At 38.6% G+C, this 25,452-nt stretch overlaps 1 protein-coding gene across 2 annotated transcripts in view; it reads left to right on the top strand.

The window, feature by feature from the left end:
- The first annotated feature begins 446 nt into the window (after window positions 1-446).
- The window catches only part of dlc1 (DLC1 Rho GTPase activating protein), a 320,594-nt gene continuing 295,588 nt past the window's right edge, over window positions 447-25,452 (top strand). The window contains exon 1 of one of the 2 annotated variants that reach the window (XM_016994033.2): window positions 447-659. The gene's annotated coding sequence lies outside the window, so the exon portion shown is untranslated. Of the gene's footprint in view, window positions 660-1,301; window positions 1,738-25,452 lie in introns of those variants that run through there. The other variant, XM_008111705.3, reaches the window with a different exon arrangement.

Genomic DNA, 25,452 nt, shown 5'->3' on the forward strand with positions numbered 1-25,452 from the left:
CAGTACAATATAAACAAGTCAACAAAACACATTCTTTGTGAACACAATTGAGATCAAACTCAGCAGTAGCACCATTATCTTATTTAAAACAAATGAAATTCTATTGTAGCATTTGGCATCCCAGAGAAAGAGTCTCATTCTTTATTCTTGTAGCTACAGTTAAAAACAAAAAGGTCTCTGAATTTTAAAAAATAAGCAACATCACAGTATTATTATCCCATAGAAATTATCACAGGAGCTCTAGTAGCATTTGCTATACGAATAGTTAAAATTTATTATTAATTGATACTCTAATTAAAGCCACGCTAGTGCTTTCCATTAGCTTGCTCTCCAATTTTTACAGAGCTGTCCGTCTGGTTTTAATCAAAACCAAATGGCAATCCAAGTTCCCAGGCTGGAACAGCTCAGAGGAAATCATTCAGAGAAGGCAGAAGAAAGCAGGAAAGATAAACAGCAGATAGTTTCACCAAATCTGCATCGCATGGAGGATGTAGATCCTGTGAGCTGCTCCAGAGATATGATTCCGGCACCCTGTCAGACTGCAAAAGAGTAGATACAAATGTTCTATGTCAGCTGAATTCTAATATGATCAAGATGGAGTCTATCTGCACGCTTCTATAACTGTGGATCTGTGAGACTCTAGAGAATACTTCATAGAGGTAATACGCTATATACATGTAGACTGTGACTGCCTTTATATGCAATGGCATTCTTTTCTCATAGTTCTCACTGGTTAAAGAGCTCGCTGGCAGAACTTCTTCTGTGAGTTATATTTGCATAGGCTGCAATTGTATTATCTATCCATCTTGCCTCTTTCTTTTCCTCTCCTCCTGTGCAATTCCTTGCTCAATAGAGTAGGGGGAAACCGTCTTGAAAGCATGGCAATATCTTCTTTCAAGCTAATTTTCTTAGCTGTGGTTTATTTATTATTCAAGAGAATTAAAGAGGCATTTGGAATGTTTTCAAAGTTATTGTTTTATATGGGATCAGGGGGTAGAAACAAAGTATTAACATGAAGAAGTCATAAAATGCCACATTAGAAAAAATGGACTACTTGGAGACTGGAGATATAAATATCCAGAGGCAGAGTTTTGTCAAATGCACTGTATCAGGATTTTTCTCCCATTCCTGCTCTCTCTCTCTCTCTCTCTCTCTCTCTCTCTCTCTCTCACACACACACACACACACACACACACACACACACACACTTACTTTCACATGCCTACTACTCAACAGCAGGAAATACTTTTGAAGCAATCTGGGCCTGGTTCTTTGAGGCCCCATCTCACAAAACATCAGTCTGCATTTAGTAGACAGAAGTAACTAGGGAAAGCTTGGTAGAATTCCATTTCGTTGAGGCTCCCTCCAGCTGCAGAATGTGTTTTGGTCAGAATCACACATATAGAGCAAAAGTGCTGAGAATAGAGCAATGATCTCAGCAATGAAATCCGAACTTTATGCTTGCGGAGGCTGAGAGAAATTCTGGGTGGGTTCTTTTCCCCCCACTCTCCCTTCTCTCTTTTTTAAATACACAGCCAAAGTATTTAGAGGAGCAATTTTGACTATTTACATCTTTTTGGCATTTTTGCGACTTAAATCTGGCAGTTTTAAAACTTTAAAAAGAAGCTAATAAGCTGCATTCAACTATGCATACATTTTCTGGAATGCCAGGATTCTTTAGCGAAGTTTTCTGCACTGAGGATTTCATCTATATAACTGGAATGGGGAAAAAACACAGTAAGTAAAATATTGCATGCCATCTGTGTCTTTAAATATGGATACATGCATGGATAAAAGATCTGAATTTTGCCGTTTTTTTATTTTTAATGGAAATATTTTACTTACCATTGATACCTAGTTGCAAGATTCTAGCTTGTATGTTTTGCACTGACTAATAGAAACAAAAAGTTGGAATATTTTTGCACTTTCCTTCATTAACAATAGGAGAGTATGGGTTAAAAAAACTCGCATTGCTCTTTAATTTACAGTCCTACAGAAGTCTTCAAAAGGAAGTCCCATTGAATTCATGTTCACAGGTAAATGTGCATACAATTGCATCCTTGACTGTTTATATAAGCCACCTGAGTTTGGTTCCATATAATTTTGTGTTCTTAAGTGTGAACCCCCAATGCAAGATCATGATCTCAAATTGCCAAATGTATCAGTCCGGTATAAACTGTCAGATGTCAAAAGGGATTAAGGCAGATTTTTATACAGGAGGTTAGGAAGTAGAGCCATCCCAGAACTCTGTGAAACTTACTTCTGAGAAAATACTCTTAAGACTAAAATAAAAAAAATCTTTGTTCATGACATATGTCAGTTGGCATTTTAAAGAAGGAAGGAATTACAGCAGAGTTAATACTACCTCTACTGCAGCTTAATGCTTTGATTCCAAATTCCTTTTGGATATTTCCATAGAGCACATTATGCCATACCAACCCTGCACAAAACCACAATAGAGATGGTGTATCATATATACACACTAGTCACAGAGGAGATGTATGCAAGAATCCCACCCAGTGATGGATAATGGAGTTGGCGAAATGCTAGTGAGTCATCTACTTCTGAAAGAACCCTCAGAGTATTATGTGTAAGGATTCATTATTCTAGTTTTTAAAATGCAATTCACAGCCATTCCCCACTCTTTTTTAGCCCAATATACTATTCTGCATAAAATGTGCAAAAAGTGATATACGTTCCCCTCTCGATGTTATAATAATTCAGTATCACTTACTGGATACAAAAATTTCATCCATCCCTATTCTATTGTTTCATTCATACCTCACAACCCCTGAGGATGCCTGCTATAGATGTGGGCAAAACTTCAGGAGACAATGCTTTTGGAACATGGCCATACAGCCCAGAAAATGCACAACAACCCATTGATTCTGGCCATGAAAGCCTTTGACAACACATTTCTTACATTTATAGATCCAACATGATCCATGGTTGGGGGCCATTTAAGCAAGTGGTTAGAGCCACTACTACGGGAAGGAATTCCACAAATTACAACATATGTAATATGTATGCATGTGTCAATTCAGCATGCATAGGCAAAAGGTAACGGTAAATGTTTCCCCTGGCATTAAATCCAGTCGTGTCTGACTCTGGGGGTTGGTGCTCATCTCCATTTCTAAGCCAAAGAGCCGGCATTGTCCGTAGACACTCCAAGGTCATGTGGCCGGCATGACTGCATGGAACGCCATTACCTTCCTGCCAGAGCGCTACCTATTGATCTACTCACATTTGCATGTTTTCGAACTTCTAGGTTGACAGAAGCTGGAGCTAACAGTGGGCACTCGCTCCGCTCTCCGGATTTGAACCTGGGACCTTTCGGTCTGCAAGTTCAGCAGCTCAGCACTTTAACACACTGCGCCACCAGAGGCCCCTATATCTATGCCAATAGTTACAAATGATCTGCACTGACATGGCTAATTTGATTTTAGTTGCATACTCTCCAACTGTCCAGATTTGGCAAAGTAAGGTAAAGGTTTTCCACTGACATTAAGTCTAGTTGTGTCCAACTCTGTGGTTGGTGCTCATCTCCATTTTCTAAGCCGAAGAGCTAGCAGTGTCCATAGACACCTCCAAGGTCATGTAGCCAGCATGACTTCATGGAGCGCCGTTACCTTCCCGCCAGAGCAATACCTATTGATCTACTCACATTTGCATGTTTTTGAACTGCTAGGTTGGCAGAAGCTGGGGCTAACAGCAGGGACTCACCCCACTCCCCAGATTTGAACTGCCAACCTTTCAGTCAGCAAGTTCAGCAGCTCAGCAGTTTTAACCTGCTGCACCATCGGGGACTCTCCAGATTTGATAAGGACAGTCTTTACTAATCCTCAGTTATGTAACTTTTGAGGCTGCTTTTTAAATGTCCTGGTTCTCCTCCAACTTTCCTCATTTGTCCTCCATTTACTTCTGTTGTAACAAACTCAAGCAAAAGACAAACTGCTGCAGCCTCTCCTAGCTTATGTGCTCTTCCTTGTTAATAATTTTTACCATGTGTTGTTTAGACATATATTTCCCACCATCTGTGAAAATGTTGGGGATATGCCCTAGTTCTTATCAGAACAGTAGTACACTATCCATTATATTCTAGTGCTGTATAGTTGGGAATTAATATCCTTTCCCAGGTCCTGTTAGGAATTATATTCCAGCTCAGGAAGTGACCCACCAAGAAAAAAAATACTCTCTGGCTATTGGAATAGGGGTACCTGGGGTTTGATAAGGTGGTTGTTTGTTTGTTTGTTTATTTTTTGCTACCTGCCAAGGAGTGTAAGATTGAGAGGAACTGGTGTCTAGCAGGTGGTTGGATGTATCTTTTTATGGGGTGGAACATCTTACCGTCTTACGATGGGGTGTAGGAGAAATGGGCCAAAGGAAGAAGAGGCTGGAGCAGCTGCTGCTGGAGCAGCAAGGAGTCCAGCGGAAGGAGAGAGCTCCACTTGCTGGTCTGGCATTGGTGAAGGTCTGGTGGCAAGGCCTGCCCAGCCTGTGCCCCTCACCTCTCGAGGCTGGGCAGGCAAGACAGAGCCAGTGTGTCATCCTTCCCTTGGATTCCTTGCTGCCCCAGCAGCAGCTGCTTCCTTCAACAATTCCCTCTCTCCCTTTTCTTGCTCTCCTGGAGATGAGGGAGAGGAGTTGAGAGAGTGCAATGAAGTGGAGTCAAGTTGACACGCAGTCCTTCAGCTCCTTGCCATCCCAACTGCTGCAGCTATTTTCTTCAACATTGTTGTTACAGTAGAGTTTCACTTTTCCAACATTCTGTATTATCCAACGCAGTCTGCCTCCCACTCAGATCTACAGCTGTTTCTCTAGGCAGCAAGGACTGAACTTTTTATGGATTTAACTTCCAACAATGTTGTTACTGTACATTTATTTTATGCAATTCTGTCTTTATTTGTAGTCAATTTTTTAGTAGTCAATGTTTTTGTGGTCAATGTTTTCAATACATTGTGATGTTTTGGTGCTAAATTCATAAATACAGCAATTGCTACATAACGTTACTGTGTATTGAACTGGTTTTTCCGTCAATTTGTTGTAAAACATGATGTTTTGATGCTTAATTTGTAAAATCATAACATAAATTGATGTTTAATAGGCTTTTCCTTAATCCCTCCTTATTATCGAACATTTTTTTGCTTATCCAATGTTCTGCCAGCCTGTTTATGTTGGATAAGCGAGACTCTACTGTATTAACATTTTACATCTTGCCTCTTTCCCAACCCTGGGATTCAACCTTACAAAGGTTTAAAAAGTTCACATTGTACAAAAGTGAAAAATATAATATGCCTCTAGAATCAAAAGCATTTTAAAAACATAGCTATTTTTAATGAACCCATGCAATATAGACAACGGAGTGCATTATTAAAGGCACTTTCCTCATTGGCAAAGAGTTCTCAAAGTTTGGTCAACATAAAACATTTCACCTGCCTATGGAAGTATTGCAAGACTGCCAATCTAGCCTTTCTAAGAAGTAAGTTTTGAAGCCTTTTCCCCTTCTCCATTTCTTACCCTGTCTTGTGCTCTTTGCCAGTAAGTTTCAAAGGACACATTTTGTAAGCCAAATAAGTCAAAATTGTAAATTGTGATCAGAGGATGTGTGCCAGTATACTTAGTGTGTGTTATTTATTATAAATGTGTAATCTGGAGTGTCTTAAAGACCTATCTGGATTATTTTGGCATTTCCTCTACTTGATCTTTTATAATGGAAAGTTTCTTTGCAAGCTGTGTACAAGTGATATATTAAGACCATAGTTTAATTGGAATTGCTCATATAGAATACAGTCAGTTTGATCCATAATACCTCTAGAGTTTGTTGTTGCTTTTTTAAAAAAAAATCAGAAATGGAAAAGTCTCACTTTGAAATCTTGGAGAGTCAATTCTTCAGCCTTCCATAACTTGGTACTAGCTAATGGTTTGTCCTGCCATTCCAAAGAGCTTCAGCCAGCAAGGCAAATAGTCAGTGGTGATTGCTACTATAAGTCTTTAAACTCCTGGAGAACACCAGGTTGGGAAAGTTTGGAGTAGAGGCCATTAGGTTAGAGCACACCTGTCAAATGCAAGACTAGCAGGCCAAATCCAGCCTACTAAATCATGTTTATGTCCCACAAGACTTTCAATGCCAGGGCAACATAGTTACATTTATACAGTCTTACAATTACAAACAGCCCTTTGAAGGCACCATAACATTGATGTGGCCCTCAATGAAAATGAGTTTGATACTCCTGGGTTAGAGGGTCAGCTTTGTATGAGGAAGCTAGATATGATGATAAAGATAATACTTTTTGTGCACATGAAACTTTACTCTCTTTCTGCAGTATGGTATTCTCCAGCTGGATTTGTACTACAGTTCCCACTTCTGAAATCCACCATGAAAAATCACAGCCCTTGCTCAAACTGTCTGAGGATAATGAAGCTGCTCATCAACACAGTTTGGAAGGGATCAGATTAGGGATGGCAACATTAAATAGAGCACAGTTTATTTGAACCAGACCTGTGGCTATAACATGGATAGTGGTATCTCTATGAAGAAATCATTGTCCTAAAAAGGAGTTATCGCCTATGTTGTCTTATTTGTAGCCAAACTGTTTGGAAAATTAATTTCATCCAAATAATATTTCCCTCTTAAAATAAGCTGTTTCCTCTTTCAGAGGCATTCCGTTTTGCAAGTTTTCCCAAGAGTCAGCATTTCTTCACCTGCATAAAAATAGGATATTCCAGCTTTCCTTACTGGAAATGTTAGCTTAAGCCTCATCTCAGCTAAACAGCTGAGTGAATTTTGGCAACTGTTTTCAGTCACTGAAAATGTATGGTTAAAATGTTATGAATTTTCACTCTTTTTGGAAAGCATGCAATTACTGACATTTAAAAATCAAATGTCAATAATATTTCTGTAATGATGTGTTGAACAAATCTCTCTCACCTTTGCTACCACGGAATCATTTTCAACACTGAGTCAGCATGTGTACTTGGTGATGACAACCCTTGTCAGCAATTATTAGTGCATCACAGGACCACATTGTATAGATTTAGGCCTAATTCCAACATCAAATATCAATTGATTTCCTTAATAAATGATGTGGAGAGGTATCCAATTTTCGAGTATATAATATTTTAATTTATATACTTCAGTTTAGTATTCCTTTTGGAATTATTGGCTCAGTTTGAACCCTTTCTATATGCTACTACATAGCTGAAAATTTAAAACAACTTGAATTTGCATAATATAGAATTAGCTTTGGTTCCATAATTGGTAAATTGATCAAGGACAGCAGTAATTAGGCAGAATAAGGCAAGCAGTTTGAGAAAGAGATTTTGGGAAATAATGGCAACATGTTTATTTGGTTATTTAATTTGTCATTGTATTTTTAGTATTGGTTTCTGGCATTTGAATTACTGTCTCTGATGTCTGTGAGATATTGGGATACCAAAATAATTTGTATAACCTTGGGTTCTGTGCTCATTAGTTTGTGGAAAGGTGTTGCCTTATTTTATTTTGTCTCAGGCAGCAAATTGCAGGCAGTGTCCAAGTACAGTAGAGTCCCACTTATCCAAGCCTCTGGATAATCCAAGCCATTTTTATAGTCAATGTTTTCAATATATCGTGATATTTTGGTGCTAAATTCGTAAATACAGTAATTACAACATAACATTACTGCATATTGAACTACTTTTCTGTCAAATTTGTTGTATAACATAATGTTTTGGTGCTTAATCTGTAAAATCATAACCTAATTGGATGTTTAAAAGGCTTTTCCTTAACCCCTCCTTATTATCCAAGACATTCGCTTATCCAAGCTTCTGCCGGCCCATTTAGCTTGGATAAGTGAGACTCTACTGTAACTACTAACAAGATCGGTTCTGTCAGTTTGTTCTTAAGTTGAATTTGTATGGAAGTCAGAACAGGTGTATCTTTAAGTAGTAGTTATGTACTTTTAAAATGTAGTTATAAACTCCAACCATATATACAGACACACACTCATATACATATACATATGCTTCTGTAGTGTTTGTTTTGCTGTCTATGCCCCAGATCAGAAGATTTCATCTCACTTTCTGTCACTGGATTTTGAAAAATTTGGCTTATTAGGAAAATAAGGATTGGTGCTGAAGCTTCAGTTGAGACACAGTTTCCCCGTAATAACTTCCAGGATTGAATTTCCCTTTCAAGGAGTAGATTTTGCTCACTTCCTGTTGCTTCACTCTCATTCTTAATTATGAATTGTTTCTTACCACCTTGCCACATGTGCTACGTGTTGTGGCAAATCCGGTAACCGTCGTCAGGGCATGTGGGGAACCTGTCACCCCATGCCCCATATTGCCCAGCTTGAGAAGAAGGTGATCCCTTGGGGGAATCATCAACCATGTGGCTTTCCCCATTACTTCTGGCACAACATGGGAAGCCCTCTGTGTCACTGCCACTGCAACATATGCCGGCTCCACTCAGTATGACCCATGGAACCCCACTGGAAGTTCCTGTGCATCATTTTATGGGAGCCGGTGAACTCCATGGATCATCTAGGGCTTAACCAGTGTATGCCGCCGGAAAAGGTCCATATGATGAGGTCATAAGTAGGATGTTTGTAACTCAGTGACTGCCTATATAGGGGGCATTCTTGAGAATATGGCACTTTTCTTCTTTAAAATTAGGAAACTTCGGGCATATTCATGTAAGAAAAAATGTCACACTCTGTTTATTTTGATGATTGAGAGAATGCTTGCATTTTTTCTAATTATTTAAGGAACAGTGAATAGATAATAGATACATCCTAGGGGACTTGTATGAAGTTCGACTAACTCATTCCCTGCACTTGCCACCACTGTTAATTAAATTAGTCAATCATTCACTATCCTGAATAGTATAAGGGCAGAAAAAGAGAAGAAAATACATTTTTGTGTTTTGCTAGGCTTCATGTTTTTTAACAGATATGTTTTGTGTGCAGTGAAAAAAAATCAACATGCATTTAGTATAGTTTTGTTCTTGCAATCCAAGTTTATCTGATGTAGTTCTAGATGGATAATTGGGCTCTTAGCTAGAACATTAGGTGAATTTATACTAATAACTTCTCACAACTGACCTCTATTTCTTCTTTAAAGTGTGTGGTTAGATATAGACCACAATGAATCAATGGTACTGAGAGCAAATCAAGCATGGACTCTCCCTAGAAGGAAAAACTACCAAACTGAGGATATTGCCCTTTGGCATGAGACAATATGACTAGGAAAAAAATGATAACACTTGATTCACTGCATTATCACACTGGGGCTTGAACACGGGCAATCCCATTCTTGTACTACCTGCAGAATTTTTGGAAATGTGGTTTAGGAAAACAAGGACCTCTGTAACTGTGAATTAAAAAGGCCCTGCCCTAAACTACATTTCCCAGAATTCTGCAGGCAGCAGAAGAACGAGTCTCCCCATGTTAAAGCCCCAGTGTGATAATATTGAAAGAGAAGTACAGTTAGAAAAGAAGGAAGACTACATTACAAGTGGACAGAATCAATCAAGGAAACCAAAGCCTAGGGCTTGTGTGATCTGGGCAGGGCTACTGGTGACAGTGTTTCTTGCATGTCTCTAAACCATAGATATATCATAGGTTGAAGCCAACTTGATGATCATTAAGTTAAGTCCCAGCAGCCTAACAGGAACGTAATTCTTCACTAACTTCATTCTCAACATTAGTAACTAGTAGTTTTAGCAATGTATCATCTTGTTAGAAAAAAATTCTTCAAAAATTGTAGTTTTCCGAGACTTACATATTCTGTGCAGAAATTTCATTGTCCTAAATGCTCTAGTTGGGGACACACACTGTACTAAATTTATACTTACTGTTTGCACAGCAAACAGTGCCTTCTGTGTAGGAAACAGTTATTTTGCAGAAATATTATGTTCTTCCACAAAATGTATTTACTATAAAGAAGATGCTGTTTTCTAAACATAGTGAGTTCAAACTGTGAAGATTATCATCAGTCTAGGATTTTGCTCATCAGTTTCCCAATGTTTGAGATATGTGTTTTTCAACAATTTTGGAATATTTTCCAAATCAGTGCCCCATAGTATGTACAGGGGTTTGGTTCCAAGAACTTCTGTGGGTATCAAAATCAATGAATTCTGAAGTCCCATTATATACAATAACATAGTAAAATGGTGCCCTTTACATAAAATGGCAAACAAGTCAAATGACTGCCAAAGAGAGCCTCAGAATTTATGAATGATGGGCGTCTACAACAGGGTATGCCTAGGCATCAGTGTGGTGCTCGGCATGTGGCAAAATCAAGTTTGTTTTTTTGTAATTAAAAAAATATTGTAAAGCTTAAATACATGGATACAGAACCTATTAATATGAAGGACCAGCTGTATTATTTCCATAACTATACCGGAACCAGCAGAGTGAATGGTGAGAAAATTTGGGAGCTGCAATGAAGCATCAGCAAAGCTACATGCTCCTCACCCTTGATCTAGATTAAACTCATTGAAATCAGTAGGAAGTTATGCCAGTATCTCTCACAAATAGGATTGCAACTTCATTTCACCATTAGGTGTTTTTCTGCAATTACTCTAATATGTAATATTTATTTATTTATTAACAGTATTTATATTCCACCCTTCTCACTCCAAAGGAGACTCAGGGAGGATCACAATATACATATACATGGCAAACATTCAATGTCATTAGAAATACGACTCACACAGACAAAAACACCTATTTAGGCTATTTAACGTTTTCCTGCTTCTGTCTGGAATCATTTCTTAAAGAAACTTCATAGTCTGAAACATCCTTTTTAATGGTTGGACAAAACATTCACATAAAATTCCAACAAACCAATTTCTTGGTTGAATGAATAAGTCTTCCAAGATCCCCCATATCTCGTCTAAAGACAGTAAAATATAATATCAATTTTTGAAATACGTGAAAATACATGAAGGGAACTATAAAATTACCTCTAAGGACTAGATGGCCTAGATTTTTGTAAGGAAATAGAAGTCTTAAGAAATCACAAAGCCAGACTGGAAAATTGAGAGAAACCATCTTTCTGTACATGATTTGTGGCTGGCAAAGAAAGAGATAAACCACCACCTCATGTGGCTTGTTTTATGTTTAAGGTAGGAATTATATGAATCACACAGAGAGACATCAGTAATCTAGAAAACAAAAATAGAAGATACAACTGCATGCATAAGGCAAGTAACGTTCTGTGGTAAGAGTTATGGATATTTAAAAACATTACTGTCTTATATTCTGTGAATTGTGTGCAGAGAAGAGAAATAAGGAATTGGGCTGGCAAGATGCTTGTTGAAACTTCCATTTTTATTCCATGTATATCTCACCTTCCTTTCATTGCTCAAGGACATATACAAAATTCACATCCTTCTCACTTTATTTTTGCAACAAATAGGTTAGGCTGGGAAAGAAAGTGACTGGCCTAAGAATTTCATGGCTCACTGGGGGCTTGGGACTGTGGCTGCATCTACACTGAAGAATGAATGCACTTTGATGTCTTTTTAATTACCATAGATCATGGGAATTGTCATTTTACAAGTTCTTTTTGCCTTCTCTCCCAAAGAGTGCTAGTGCATCACCATACCATTGCTATGAATTGGCAGTTAAAGTGATGTCCAACTCCATTAATTCTGCAGTGTAGATGCACCCCAAGTCTCCCAAATCCAGTCCAATCACTTCATTGGCTCCTAGTGAACAAGAACACAATGAATAAGTAAAGGTATGTTAAGCCAAAAGAAACTAAAGCTGGGCTTGTGGCAAACAGAGCAGTGAAAGAGAAAACCATTAAAAAGAGGAAAATATCTCTTCAAAGGCAAGCTGGATCACGAAAAAGAAACTCCTAGTGATATCATGGAAATTCTAAACCTCTTTGGGAAAAATTGGAAAGTGGTCATTTGGCTTTATTTATGCTAAGTGTCTTCACTGTATATTTAGGAATAAGAAAACTTCAGAACAATTAGCAACCACGGCCAGGCATTATGAATTATAAGAATGCTGGCAGTCCCCAAGTTATGAAAAAGATAGGTTCTGCAGGTTTGTTCTTAAGCTGTAAGTAAGTATGTAAGTCGGAACAAGTACATTTTTAAGTGTAACTCCACCCCCCCCCCCCCCCCCGGTGCAAAATTTTGTGCTATTTCATAAGATTCATTTAAAAAGGTAAAGGTTTCCCCTGACGTTAAGTCCAGTCGTGTCTGATCTGGGGGTTGGTGCTCATCTCCATTTCTAAGCCAAAGAGCCGGCGTTGTCCGTAGACACCCCCAAGGTCATGTGGCCGGCATGACTGCATGGAGCGCTGTTTACCTTCCCGCCGGAGTGGTACCTATTGATCTACTCACATTGGCATGTTTTCGAACTGCTAGGTTGGCAGGAGCTGGAGCTAACAGCAGCCGCTCACGCTGCTCCTGGGGTTTGAACCTGGGACCTTTCGGTCTCCAGCTCAGTGCTTTAATGCATTTCGCCACCGGGGCTCCTATAAGATTCATACATACAACTTAATATTTAAGAAACGTGAGGGATGCCCATGCAAAAGACTTAAGATTCAAAACACTGAACTATGACTTTCAAAAGAGTTATGTAAGTCTCGTAAATTTCTCCAGGTCTCCATCGCGAGTGTGACTTCTCCCCCAAAAGGGCTGAGTATGGTTCTCCCAAAGGACTCTGGGGAGGATGGTGATGCCAGAGTGGATGGAGAAGCCCACTCTTTCCCCAAAGTGGGTGTCAAGGAGAGCCCAGGACAACGGGCATGCAGGAGGGAGGGATGCTATGGCCAGGCAAAGAAGAAGCCCCTCTAGCACATGGCCAGCCCAAAGAGGGACAGTTAGAGACCACACTCACATTGAGGCTTTAATGCGGGAAGTGAACAGATTTCTGGGAAATTTAGTTTAGGGCTTTTGAATTCTCTGCCACAGGGGTCCTTTGCCTTCCCAAACTACATTTCCCAGATTTCTGCTTACCGCCTTGTGCCTCTTCCTTCTCTCCCTTCCGAAAAGCTTTGGTGGGGGCAACAGGCAATCTCCAATTGCAAAACTGAGGGATTATGGTGGAGCCAACTATTTCAGCCACATTATTAAATAGTTGACTCCACCATAATCCCTCAGTTTTGCCATTAGAGATTGCTCGTTGCCCCACTAAGGCATGTGCTCCTCCTTTTACTTTCTTTCTCAATCTCTGTGTACTTTAAAAAACAAAACAAATATCCCTTCTGCTTGATCCAAGACTCACATGATTCACATCAGATACTGGAATGTGATTCCATTTGAGGGAACTTTGAATCTGACAAAAGTAATGCTATCGTGTTTCACACCATCCACACCATGCCCCAATTTAGTCACTGTCACAAATGAATATTTGTGGTTCTCTTGTGCCCACAGAGATTGGCGTTTCTATGGTGGATAAGCTTGTGAAATTCCTCTCCCTCAGCATAGGGGTCTCCTACCCAATCCCACATTATTAAAAATTTCAGCCACATTATTAAAAATTTTCCCTTGCAAAGTCTAAATATACCTTTTACTCCTTGTTGGCTGGAAGGATTCATGACAATTTGTCATCTAACCCACTGCTTCTTAAACTGTAGGTCCCGACACTAAATGGGGTACCCTTAGCTCACTATTAGGGTCCTAAAATGGGCAAAAAGAGGTCCCAAGTGGAAAAATGTAAAAAAAAAAATCTGATCTCAACAAACAGTATAAGCACCACAGTGCTCCTGTCTTTGCTGGAACAAACTGACAGGGCTTTGAAGAATGTGGTGGATTCTCCGTCCCTTGAATTACCCTGCCCACATTTGGGATTACTCTGCAATTCATTGCCATATCGTATAAACACGTTTTAAAACCCTGGCATTTACAACCCTGCTGTCTTTTGATTTTGAACACATGGACATAAATGCTCAAGACGGTGCAGTTCTGCTTCAGAACCAGAGCTTCCAGGATTTCTACTTAAAACTTGGCACAGACTCGCTGTCAGTCTCAAGGGAATTATTTATCCTGTCTTACCTAGATTTCCTGTCTGCGTGTAATAAAATGAACCATGCTACTGTTGTCTGACTGACTGACTTGTTTATCCAGCAGGCTGAAATTCTCTCAGAGGATGCCATGGGTGTTAAACTATTTAGTCACAATTGTTAGTTTTGTGTATAAACATATTTTCAGCAGTTGGTACATGTTTGAGAAGCATCATCATAAATGATAATTAAAAATTAAATTTTAGCAAGTGTTTTACCTTTTTTTTCCTGGTAAAGGTGAAAAATTATTACAATCCCAAATCTTGATAGCCTTTATTTAGCACTACCTAAAAGGTGACTTTGGGCAAATGACATTCTGTCATCCTCATAAGAAGGCAAAGGCAAACACTCTCTGAGCAAATCTTACCAAGAAATCCCTGTGATAGGTTTGCCTTAGGGTCACCATATGTGTGAAACAACTTCAAGGCACATAACCACTAGAACAATTACAGTGCTCTTCAAAGGGGTGTCTACAAGGCCTCTTGTTTTCTTGTCTCCCTCTTTTTTCCTTTGAGAATCTTACCAGTGACCTCATCAGACTTGCTGCCAGAATCACCATGCATCATGGCAAATTCAGTGGTACCCGGCATGGGTGGGGGGAACCTGTTGCCCCATGCCCCACACCACCCAACTTCCCCCCTACCTCATCCCAAGGGGAGAGTGTTCACTTTCCAGCTTCCCCCTATTGACTCTGGTTCTTCAACAGTTTTATGATAGAGCTCCACCCGAAGTATTTTTACGTTGTGGGATGGGAGTCGGTGGGCTCCATCGTAAAACTATCAAAGAACCAGCTTATGCTGCCTAAAACTATTCCACGTGATGAGGTCGCAGATCTACCTCAAGCAGAAGTATCTCTCCCATATTCCCACCCTTATCTAATCTGAGGAATCTTAGTGGCAGTTCCTTGCTCTTTTGTTTTGTCTTGCTTGTCTCCTGCCTCAAAAATTACTATCGTCATCATCATCATCATCATCACTATTATTCTTATTTTGCAACAGCACTTCAGAGCAACCTCTCCTGTTTTCTATCCCTTCAAATTTTAAATCCCTTTTAAACCATTAGAGCTTGGAGAACCCCAAATATTTTATTAAATTTTAAGGCATCTCGTACAAGCTTCTTCTATATGTGTATATCTACTACAGCCAGGAATAACAACAGAATTTAGGTCATTGTCTTTTTTCACTAAGGACTCTTACACTCTTTTATGATTATATATTTACATTTTAATCCTCTTGTTGATTACTATTTTTGCCTTTCCTCTGACAATGTATGTTTTACCCATATCATACCTCTTTAAAATATTTCAAGTGTTAGACATGTTGTTATGTTTTATTACTTCTATTTGAATTTCTGTTGTTACATTGTTTTTCTTCACCCTACCAGTAGCATATAGCGTTGTGCCGTGATAATAAAAATCTATGTATTTATCCAACCCAACTGGTAATCAAAATGAACTAGGAAAATGAATAGGCCAATGAATAAGCCCAGGCATCCAATAAATTGCACATTAAAGGGCAGGGAATGGGAACATTATATTTTGGAACATGCAGTTTAACTTTCAGCTTCATGCTTTGGCCACAGCATCACACTGTCTCCTGAAAAAAAAACTATGGAAATGCATAATTCAGAATAGCATATTCCCATTTGGAAGAATGGGAATGGGAATATGATACCCTTTAAATGTTGGTTCTTGACTTCAGCTTTACAGACAAGAGAAAATGCAAACATGACATGGAAACAGGCTGGCCTTAAAGGGGGAGGCTAATGGCACCTGAGCGTGCCAGCACTCCATTGTGAAAGTCACTTTGTCAAAGTGTGATTTACAGAGGATTAGTTGCAGGGTCATAATTCTGCGATTCTTCCAGGCTGCCTGCTTTTATACCTTCAGTCTAGTGATTTGCCAGGACAGCCTTGCGGTCTGTGTGTGCAATTGGAGCTTCCCTTGGTAGACTGAAATGACCCAGAACAAACTCAGTAGTTAATCTTCTTTATTGCTGAAATCAATAAGCAGATCCATGCTAAGTGTTGACAGTTTCCTATGCAGGCAGTCAGAAAGGAGAAGTAGCTGTTCCTTGAAGCTGAGATATGTTACAATCCAGAAGATTTTCTTTTTCTGATGTTGTTGTTAATTAATAATAGGCACTTTCCATTCCTAGATGGTCCTTTTTGTTTACTTTGGTCTGAGTTTAATCTGCAGTAGAATAAATGGCCATAATCCAACATCTATTGCATTGGTACACATCAGTCTACTCTAGAACTTTCATTAGGGGGAGCCCAAACTCTTGCCATGGTGCCACAAGAGCCCCATTGTGCCACTGCTGTTCTCCACCTATCACCGAGAGCCATGTGAGAATAAGGCTCTGTGCAGAGCTGTACCAGCTCTGCAAAGAATCTTTTTTTTTTCAGTTATTAAGCTTGGAGAGGGCCCCAGAGGCTGCTTTTCTAGATGGAGTGTTTTACAAAATCACCTGTGCCACAGTACAAGCTTGCCAAGGAGGGGAAAGTTACAAATTTGCAAATTAAGTGTTTGAATTGTTTTAAATGTTAATGTTTAAAATAGTTTTTTTAATTGCAAGAACTAATTAGTGCTTTTAAAACTTTTATACAGTTACCCTCTGCATTTGTGGGTTTAACTTTTTGTAAAATGGATTATTCATGTCTTTGATTAGCATGTTCTCTTTAGGTCTTCCATCGTGACTCTGTGGTCAATCTGACCATAGAATCAAGTTTGTGTGTGTGTGTGAGTCAGGAGCAACTTGAGTTGCTTCTGGAGTGAGAGAATTGGCCATCTGCAAGGACATTGCCCAGGGGACGCCCGGATGTTTTTGATGTTTTTACCATCCTTGTGGGAGGCTTCTCTCATGTCCCCGCATGGAGCTGGAGCTGATAGAGGGAGCTCATCCGCACTCTCCCCGGGTAGGATTCGAACCTGGCAGCTTTCAGGTCAGCAACCCAACCTTCAAGTCACTTAGTCCACTACACCATCTGGAGGCTCCTAGAGTCAAGATGGAGGACATAGAGAATTCTAGAGAGAACACTTCTCTGGACATGTGTAGGCCCTCCAAGATAGATTGACCACACATGCATTAAAACCCGAGAGGAAGCAGGTTAAAAGGGGGGTGGCTAAATCACATTTATCCAGAGTGCAGGAGGAATCAGATTCAGGGCTGGAAAATATGGGTTTAAAAGGTGCCCTTTAAACTCGATTTTTCCTGAGGAACACACACCTTTCCATGCCTGTGTATCCCAGCAGTCATGACAAAATATGGTTTTCTTCCCTCTCCCATGTAGGAACTCCACCAGAGCACATGCATTTCTGAAAATCGCAAAACAGCTGATCAGCTGTCAAATGGAAAGTGCCTTAAATGTATATTTAAATGTATAATTATGTATATTTTTAATGTATATTCTTAATTTTATTGTAATTTTTAATCTCGATGGAATATATATATATATGTGTGTGTGTGTGTGTGTGTGTGTGTGTTTATATTGTAAGCCGCCCTGAGTCCCCTGATGGGTGAGAAGGGCGGGGTAGAAGTGATGTAATAAATAAATAAAATAAATAAATGGAGATACCAGTGGCTCAGGGAAGCATAAGTGGAAAGCAAATATAACTTTCAAATTCTGTCTTTTACACTTTATAATGTTTAACTGAGCTCAAATAAAAAACTGAGGAAAGAGAGAGATCCGAGAGACAATTAAAAAAAAAAAAAGCTCCATTATGTGCTGGACCTCATTTCTGAAGTGATTTTTTAAACCCTTTCACAGGATGTCCCCTGTCCATCCTCCATCTTGTTCCGATACAGAGGAAGCCTGTGAGGATGACGAGGCACCCAATCCCAGGGCTAACAGATCTGTGTGGGGACCTGCAGTCAGCTCCCAGAATTTTTTGCCGCACATTTTAAACCTGGATTTTGGCACTGTCTGGAGGTGCCAAAAGTCATACTGGAAGACTTAGATATTCCTAGAGAGTTGTTCTCTCAAGTTTAAAAAAAAGGTGTTTTATTCACAGGTTTTCCATTTTTGTGTCTGTCCTGTTTTCCTAACTGCAACAAAAGTGGAGGGCCTACTATAATTCATACTAATTTAAATGCTCTGTTTTAATTTACAATGAAAACCACTCTAAGGACTTCATCACATTAAGGATGGGATTCACCACAGATTGTGATGAATCCGGCAAGGCCTAGAGGAAGAACTTCATTGTCCTGCATCTTGCATTGCCTGTCTTTCCCCTCACTTCATCCCACGGGGGGAGCGATGCCACCCAGCTTTCCCCTGTTGTTTTCTATACAACGCAGGAAGCCTATTGTGTTGCTGCTGCTGTCTCCTGTGACACTTTCACTTTACTTGAGGCATGGAGCCCTGCCAGAAGTAGATCGATGTTGTGTGATGGGAGTCTCTGTGTCGCAAGTGAAGTGGAAGTGTTGTAGGATGAGCAATTTTGCCCATCTGATGAGGTTGTATATAGTGTTCCCTCACTACTTCACAGATTGCTTTTCGCAGATTCGCTGTTTCACGGTTTTTCTTTTTTTAAAAAAATGATTTTTTTATTGAAATTTAATTGAAATTTAATACAATCAATTGGTGACTAAAGGGAAAAGGTAGGGTAGATATGGGTAGGGAGGTGAGTGGGTGGGATGAATTGAGTTAGGGTGGGAAGGGGGCTCTCATCGGGGACTATAGAATGGGTGGGGGGGTATCAGGAATGAGGGGAAAGGAACTGGGAAAAGTTGTCTATCGGGGGGGGGGGGGAGACTTCCACTCTTCTGTCTTCCTGTTCAGTCTGTTTATCCATCATCTTCTTAGTTCTTCTTGTAAATACTTTTCAAAGTCTGACCAGTCCATTTCCTTCATGGCGCGTCCGGTATTTTTTTTAACCATATAGGTCAATTTATCCATATTCTTAATCTCTGTTACTTTTTCCAGCCACATTTCTTTGGTTGGGATAGTTGTTCCTTTCCAGTATCTCGCTATTACAAGTCTAGCTGCAGTTACTAAAAATGTAAAAATTTTCTCAGCATTGTTCCTATTTTCGTTTATATCCTTCATCTTGCTATCTGATATAGGGAATAGTCCTAATAAAAAAATTTCTGGCTTACATTCAAATTTGGCTTTTAGAATTTTTTCACATTCATCTCTAATTACTTTCCAATATTTTTTAATATTCTTACAGCCCCACCACATATGGTGGTATGAGCCGACTTGTTCTTTACATCTCCAGCATCTATTGTCTATATTCTTGAACATATAACCTATTTTTTTTGGTGTTAAGTACCACCTATGTATTGTTTTTAGCCAATTTTCTTTAAGGTCGGTTGCGAGGCAGTATTTAATTTTCTTATTCCAAATTATTTCCCATTCATTCATTAAGATTGGTCGACCTACATCCCTTGACCATTTTAGCATTGATTCTTTGACTACTTCAGGTTCTGTTGCCCAATCCAGTAATTTATTGTATAGTAAGGTTATGATTTTTTTTCCTTAAAAGTATGTTATCCCAGAATCCATTACACATATTAAACCCCACTTCTTTATCTTTTTTAAAACTCTCCTTTATCTGTAAATACTGATACCAAGATACATTGTTATATCCTTTTTCAATCTCCTTTAATTCCTCAATTTGAGGTGTTTCTTCAGTTCTAAGGGGTTTCTTTAGAATTTCCCTATATGTCGGCCAGTTATTCCAGCCAAGAAGTCTTCTCTGGTGTGCTTCTAAAGGTGAAAACCAGAGTGGGGTTTTTCCATAAAAATATCTCTTATATTTTGTCCATGTTTTGATTAAGGATGATCTAATAAAATGATTTCCAAAGTTTTTTTCAATTTTAAATTGGTCGCACCATAAATAGCCATGCCAGCCTTTTCTTAGGTCGTAACCTTCCAGTGTTAAGATTTTAATTTTTTCTAATTTTACCCAATCCATAATCCAGTCTAGCGTACAAGCTTCATGATATAATTTAAAATCTGGGAGGCCAAATCCACCTTTTGATTTTGGGGTAATCATTATTGCTAATTTGATTCTGGGTTTTTTGTTTTTCCATATGAATCTGCTTATTTCCTTATTCCAGCCATTGATTAGCTTCATATTTCTGATAATAGGTATATTCCGAAATAAATAAAGTAATTTGGGTAAAATGTTTGTTTTGACAGTCGCGATTCTTCCTAATAAAGACAGATTTAAACCCTTCCAGTTTTCTAGATCTTTTTTAATTTCTTTCCATTTTGTGCTATAATTTAGTTCCAACAATTGGTTATTTTTGACTCCAATCCAAATTCCCAGATACCTAATTTTTTTACTATTTCTAAACCTGATATCCTCTTTATTTCTTCTTGATCTTTTAAAGAGATATTCTTTGTCAGGATCACCGTTTTATCTTTATTTATACTCACTCCCGCTAGTTTGCCAAATTTTTCAATTTTTTCTAGCCAATCTTTTATTTTTGATTTTGGGTTCTCTACTATACAAATTAAATCCTCCGCAAACACCCGTATTTTAATTTCTTGTTTGTCAATTTTAATACCTTTTAAGTTTGCATCCTTCCTGATTGATCTTAGGAGTACCTCTATCGCCAAAATGAATATCAGAGGGGATAACGGGCAGCCTTGTCTAGTGCCCTTTTTTATTTCAAATTCCTCTGTTGTTTCGCCATTGATCCTTAATTTTGCTTTTTGTTGGGTATAAATCGACTGTATTCCGTTTATGAATTGCATACCGAAATCTAATTCCTTTAATAACAGTTTTACAAAATCCCAGTTGAGTTTGTCAAAGGCTTTCTCCGCGTCAAGCGATAGAAAGCCAACCTCTTTTTGGCAATTCTGGTCATAATATTCAATGGCATCTACAATGATTCTAACATTATCTTTTGTACTACGATTTGGTAAGAACCCTGTCTGGTCTTCTTCAATCCATGTCTGAAAAAATTCTGTTAATCTATTCGCTAATATTTTCGTAAAGATTTTGTAATCTGTGTTTAACAGGGAAATTGGGCGGTAATTTCTTACATCGCTCGGGTCTTTCCCCTCCTTGTATATCATTATAATTTCAGCTTCCTTCCAAGTATCTGGTATGGTCTTTTCGGTTAGAGCCAAGTTCATTATTTTTTTTAAGTGTTGAAGGACCACGTCCTGTTCAATTTTATAGAAGCCTGCAATAAACCCATCGGGGCCTGGCGCTTTATTTGCATCTAGCTCCTTTATTGCCTTTTTAATTTCATCGATATCTATTACCTTATTTAAGTTTAACCTCTGTTCGTCTGTAATCTTCTGTAGTTTTTGTTGGCATAGATATTCTACTATTTCATCTTGGCTAATTTGGTCTTTTTCATATAATTCTTTGTAGTATTTTTTAAATTCTTCTCTTATCTCCTTATCTGTATTTATCTCTCTATCTTTTGATTTGATTTGTAATATTTGTTGCGCGTCCCTTTTTTTCCTAATTAATCTTGATAGCCATTTTCCCGGCTTGTTGGCATTTTCGTATCCATACTGTTTTGTCCATTTTATCTGATTTGCTATTTTATCTAATTCCCAATTTTTCTTTTGGTTTTTTAACACACCTAATTGTTTTAAAATTTTCTCATTTCCTGGGTTAATTTTTAATTCCTTCTCTTTTCCATCGATCTCTGTTTGTAGTTCTTTTAATCTTTGATATTTATTTTTATTTTTTATTGCTTTTTGTTGGATGAAAAATCCTCTGGCCACAGCATTATAGGAATCCCATATAATTTTAGGTGTTGTTTCCGGTATATCATTAATCTTAAAATATTCTTTGGTCATTTCTTTCAGTTTATTGATATCTTGTTCCTTTTTAATCATATTATCATTTAGTCTCCATTTTTTAGTAGTATTCCTGACATTTATTTCCATAATTAATGGGCTATGGTCTGACAAATCTCTAGACATAATCTTTAAATCAATAATTTTCGTAGCCAATATTTTTGATACCCAAATCATATCAATCCTAGACCAGGATTTGTGCCTATTTGAAAAATGAGTATAATCCTTCTGGTTTGGGTTTCTAATTCTCCATATATCCTGCAAATTGTATTCTTTTTTAAATGCCATAAAATTTTGTGGGAGTGGATTGTTTTCTTTTCTCTTTTGTACATTTGACTTGTCCAGATTCTTATCTATTATACCATTGAAATCTCCCATTAAGATCATGTGGTCAAAATTACTCTGGTCAACATACTGTCTAAGCGATTTCACGAACTTCCTTTTGGGACCATTTGGTACATAAATATTGCATAATAATATTGTTTCAGAACCTGTATTAATCTTTGTCGCTATTATTCTTCCTTCCTGATCTTTAAATGCCAATTCTGATTTGAGTTTTTCATCTACGTATATAACTACTCCCCTTTTTTTTTCCTTGTCCAGGGAGAAGTATTCTTTTCCTAATTTTTTATTTATTAGATATTTATAATGCTTTTGGGAAATGTGGACTTCTTGCAAGCCAATAATATTAAATTTATTGTTTATTAAATAATTAAACACTCTCTTTCTTTTATTGGGGACATTCAAACCGTTAATATCGTTTGAAAAAAGTTTTATTGGTTGTTTAAAATCACTCATTTAAGGGTTCTTCATCTTCCTCCTCCTCTTTGTCCGATAGTCTGCTCGCTTCATCTTCTTTAGATATCCGAGTCGACGTCGAAGGGATACAGTCTTCTTTTGGTGAATCAAATCTCCTTTTTTTTGAACTCTTAGGGTTTTTCTCTTTTCCAGCTGATTGTGGTGTTTGTTTCTGAGCTAGGTCTTTTTTTAACTTTCTATAAAACTCATCCGCTTTCTCTTCCGATGCAATCCAGGTCCTTTCACCATTATATGTTAACATGATGCCTTCATATTTCTCCCATCGAAATCTTATCTGCAATCGTTTCAGCTCGTCCGTGAGAAAAAAGTATTTCCTCCGCCTGTTCAAGACTGATAAAGGGAATTCTCTGAGGATAACCACCTTTTTGTCGTTGTATGTCATAGTCTTGGTTCTGTTGTTTTGCAGGACTTGGTTTCTAAAACTCTTTCTGGCAAAGTGTACTATTACGTCTCTCGCTACTTTATTCTTTCTTGCAAAGTTAGTGTTTATGCGATAGACTTTATCAATTTGCAGATCTGCTTCTTTCTCCTGGCAATCCATTAGCCTTGCAATCAATTGTGATGTTATAATTTTAATATTTTCTTTTGGTTCTTCATGGACATTGCAGAGTCTGAGTTGATATTCTGACTCATTTGTTTCTATCCTTTCTTGCATTTTTTCCAACCTGCTGCTTTTCGCCTCTATCGATTCCACTTTCCTTTGCAGTTTGTTGTTTATTTTCTCAGCCTTTGCGCTTTCTGTTTTTAGTTCTTGAATCTCATCTGCATTTTTTTGGATTTCCTCTTTCAAGGAACCCAATTCCTCTCTCAATTCCCTTTTAAGTTCAGCCATTTCCTCCTGGATTTGTTTGTGTTGAATATCCTGTTTAGTTGTGATTGCCTGAACTTCTTTTTGGATTATATCTTGTTTCCCAGAGATACTCTGGATCTCTCTGAGAAGGTCTCGGAGATTAACTTCCTCCATCGCGGAGACTGAGTTTCTCCTTGCTGGGACTTTCAGGTCTCTCCAATCTTTATCTGTTCTTCCTTTCAGTGAAGTCATTATATTGATAGTTTCGTTTCCCCACTGGTCGCTCCCTTTATACTTTGTTCAGTAGTTACTTTAGTAGTCCTTGAGTCTTACTTCTTACTTTCCGTCCACCTTTCAGTTTTCCTGTGCGCGCTGTGGAACCTAAGGGGCTGTCCTCTTGTTTCCTTGGGTGTCGCTCTTGTTGGCGTATGTGTCTCTTTTTTCCCGCTCCCCCGGATTTCCTTCCGGTTTTGTTGCAAAGACCCGCTCGCGCTGCGGACTACTCCGCAGCTCTCGCGGGGCTAGCCTTCTTATCAGGAGCTTTCTCTAGACAAAACGACAGCTCAACTCGCCAAGGTCAATAAATTCCTCCACCACCTGGCATCTCTCCCCAATGGCGGCGACTCCCCCGTTCAGCAGCTCCCTTGGCTCTGTGGTCTGTAAGCAGCGCTTTTTTTTTTACTTAAAGCAGAGGCTTTGGAAAAGGGGGTGCGAGCCCTTATTCCTCTCCTTACCTCTATTTGGCTATATCCTGGGATCTAAATTCTGGCACTTTGCTTTTTATAAGCCTCTTGCTATTTTATTTGTACATTTACTTGTAGTTCAAAGATGAACACGTCCAATTATTTATTGTTTGTTATTATTTAACTAACTTTCTCTCGGGTGGTCAGAGAAAGAGGGGTAGGTAATATCACAAATACCGTAGACCAGGGGTCCCCAAACTAAGGCCCGGGGGCCAGATGCAGCCCTCCGAGGTCATTTACCCGGCCCCCGCCCTCAGTTTTATAATATAATATATTGTATATACATATAATATTGATAATAATATTATAATGTAATACAATATAACACTAATAATAATATCATATAATAAAATTAATTATATATTCTATATTACATATAATATTACTAATAATATTACAGTATAGTGGTATAGTTCAATAAAGTAATATATAATGCTAATATTGTGCTATGCTAATAATATGATATATTGTATGTACATATAATTTGTAAGCCACTCTGAGGTGAGAAGGGTGTGATACAAATGTAGTAAATAAATGCAGTAAATAAATAAATAAATAATAAATAAATACATTTTAGACTTAGGCTCGCCCAAAGTCTGAAATGACTTGAAGGCACACAACAACAACAACAACAACAACAACAACAACAACCCTAATTAACTTGACTATCTCATTGGCCAGAAGCAGGAGCACACTTCCCATTGAAATCCTGATAAATGTATGTTGGTTAAAATTATTTTTATTTTTAAATATTGGATTGTTCTTTCATTGTTCTTGTTGTTGTTTTTGCACTACAAATAAGACATGTGCAGTGTGCATCGGAATTTGTTTTTATTTTATTTTTTTCAAATGATAATCCGGCCCCTCAACAATCTGAAGGACCCCTGCCGTAGACAGTCAATTTCTCTATAGGGAGACAGAGAGCCAATATAATCTCAGTTGAAAACTTACGTTTCCTGATTTCCGGGCCCCCAGCTCCGGAAAGTTTTCTTTCATTCATTTTCCTTTCTCTCTTTGCGGCGAGCGCGGCAGACAGCTTGTGCGGCAGGCAAAGCCCCCGCTTCTCGTGCCGGGTCTTGCCACGTCCTGAAGCTCCCGGACCCACTCAACCCTTCACCTTTGGGGGGTGGACGGTCACTGGGGCCATCAGGAGATTCCCCCGGACTTTGCAACTCCCCCCGTATCAATCCACGGTGGGGAGACGAGCACTCGGCTCGACCAGACCCAGCAACGGGCGGTTCATCGGGAGCACCGATGAACCATGTCTGTCGCCATAGTGCGCTCACCCGGAAGTCGCTGTTTCACGGTTTTTCAATAAAC

This window comes from Anolis carolinensis, chromosome 5 (genome assembly GCF_035594765.1).
Source record: "Anolis carolinensis isolate JA03-04 chromosome 5, rAnoCar3.1.pri, whole genome shotgun sequence".
NCBI classification, from domain to species: domain Eukaryota; kingdom Metazoa; phylum Chordata; class Lepidosauria; order Squamata; family Dactyloidae; genus Anolis; species Anolis carolinensis.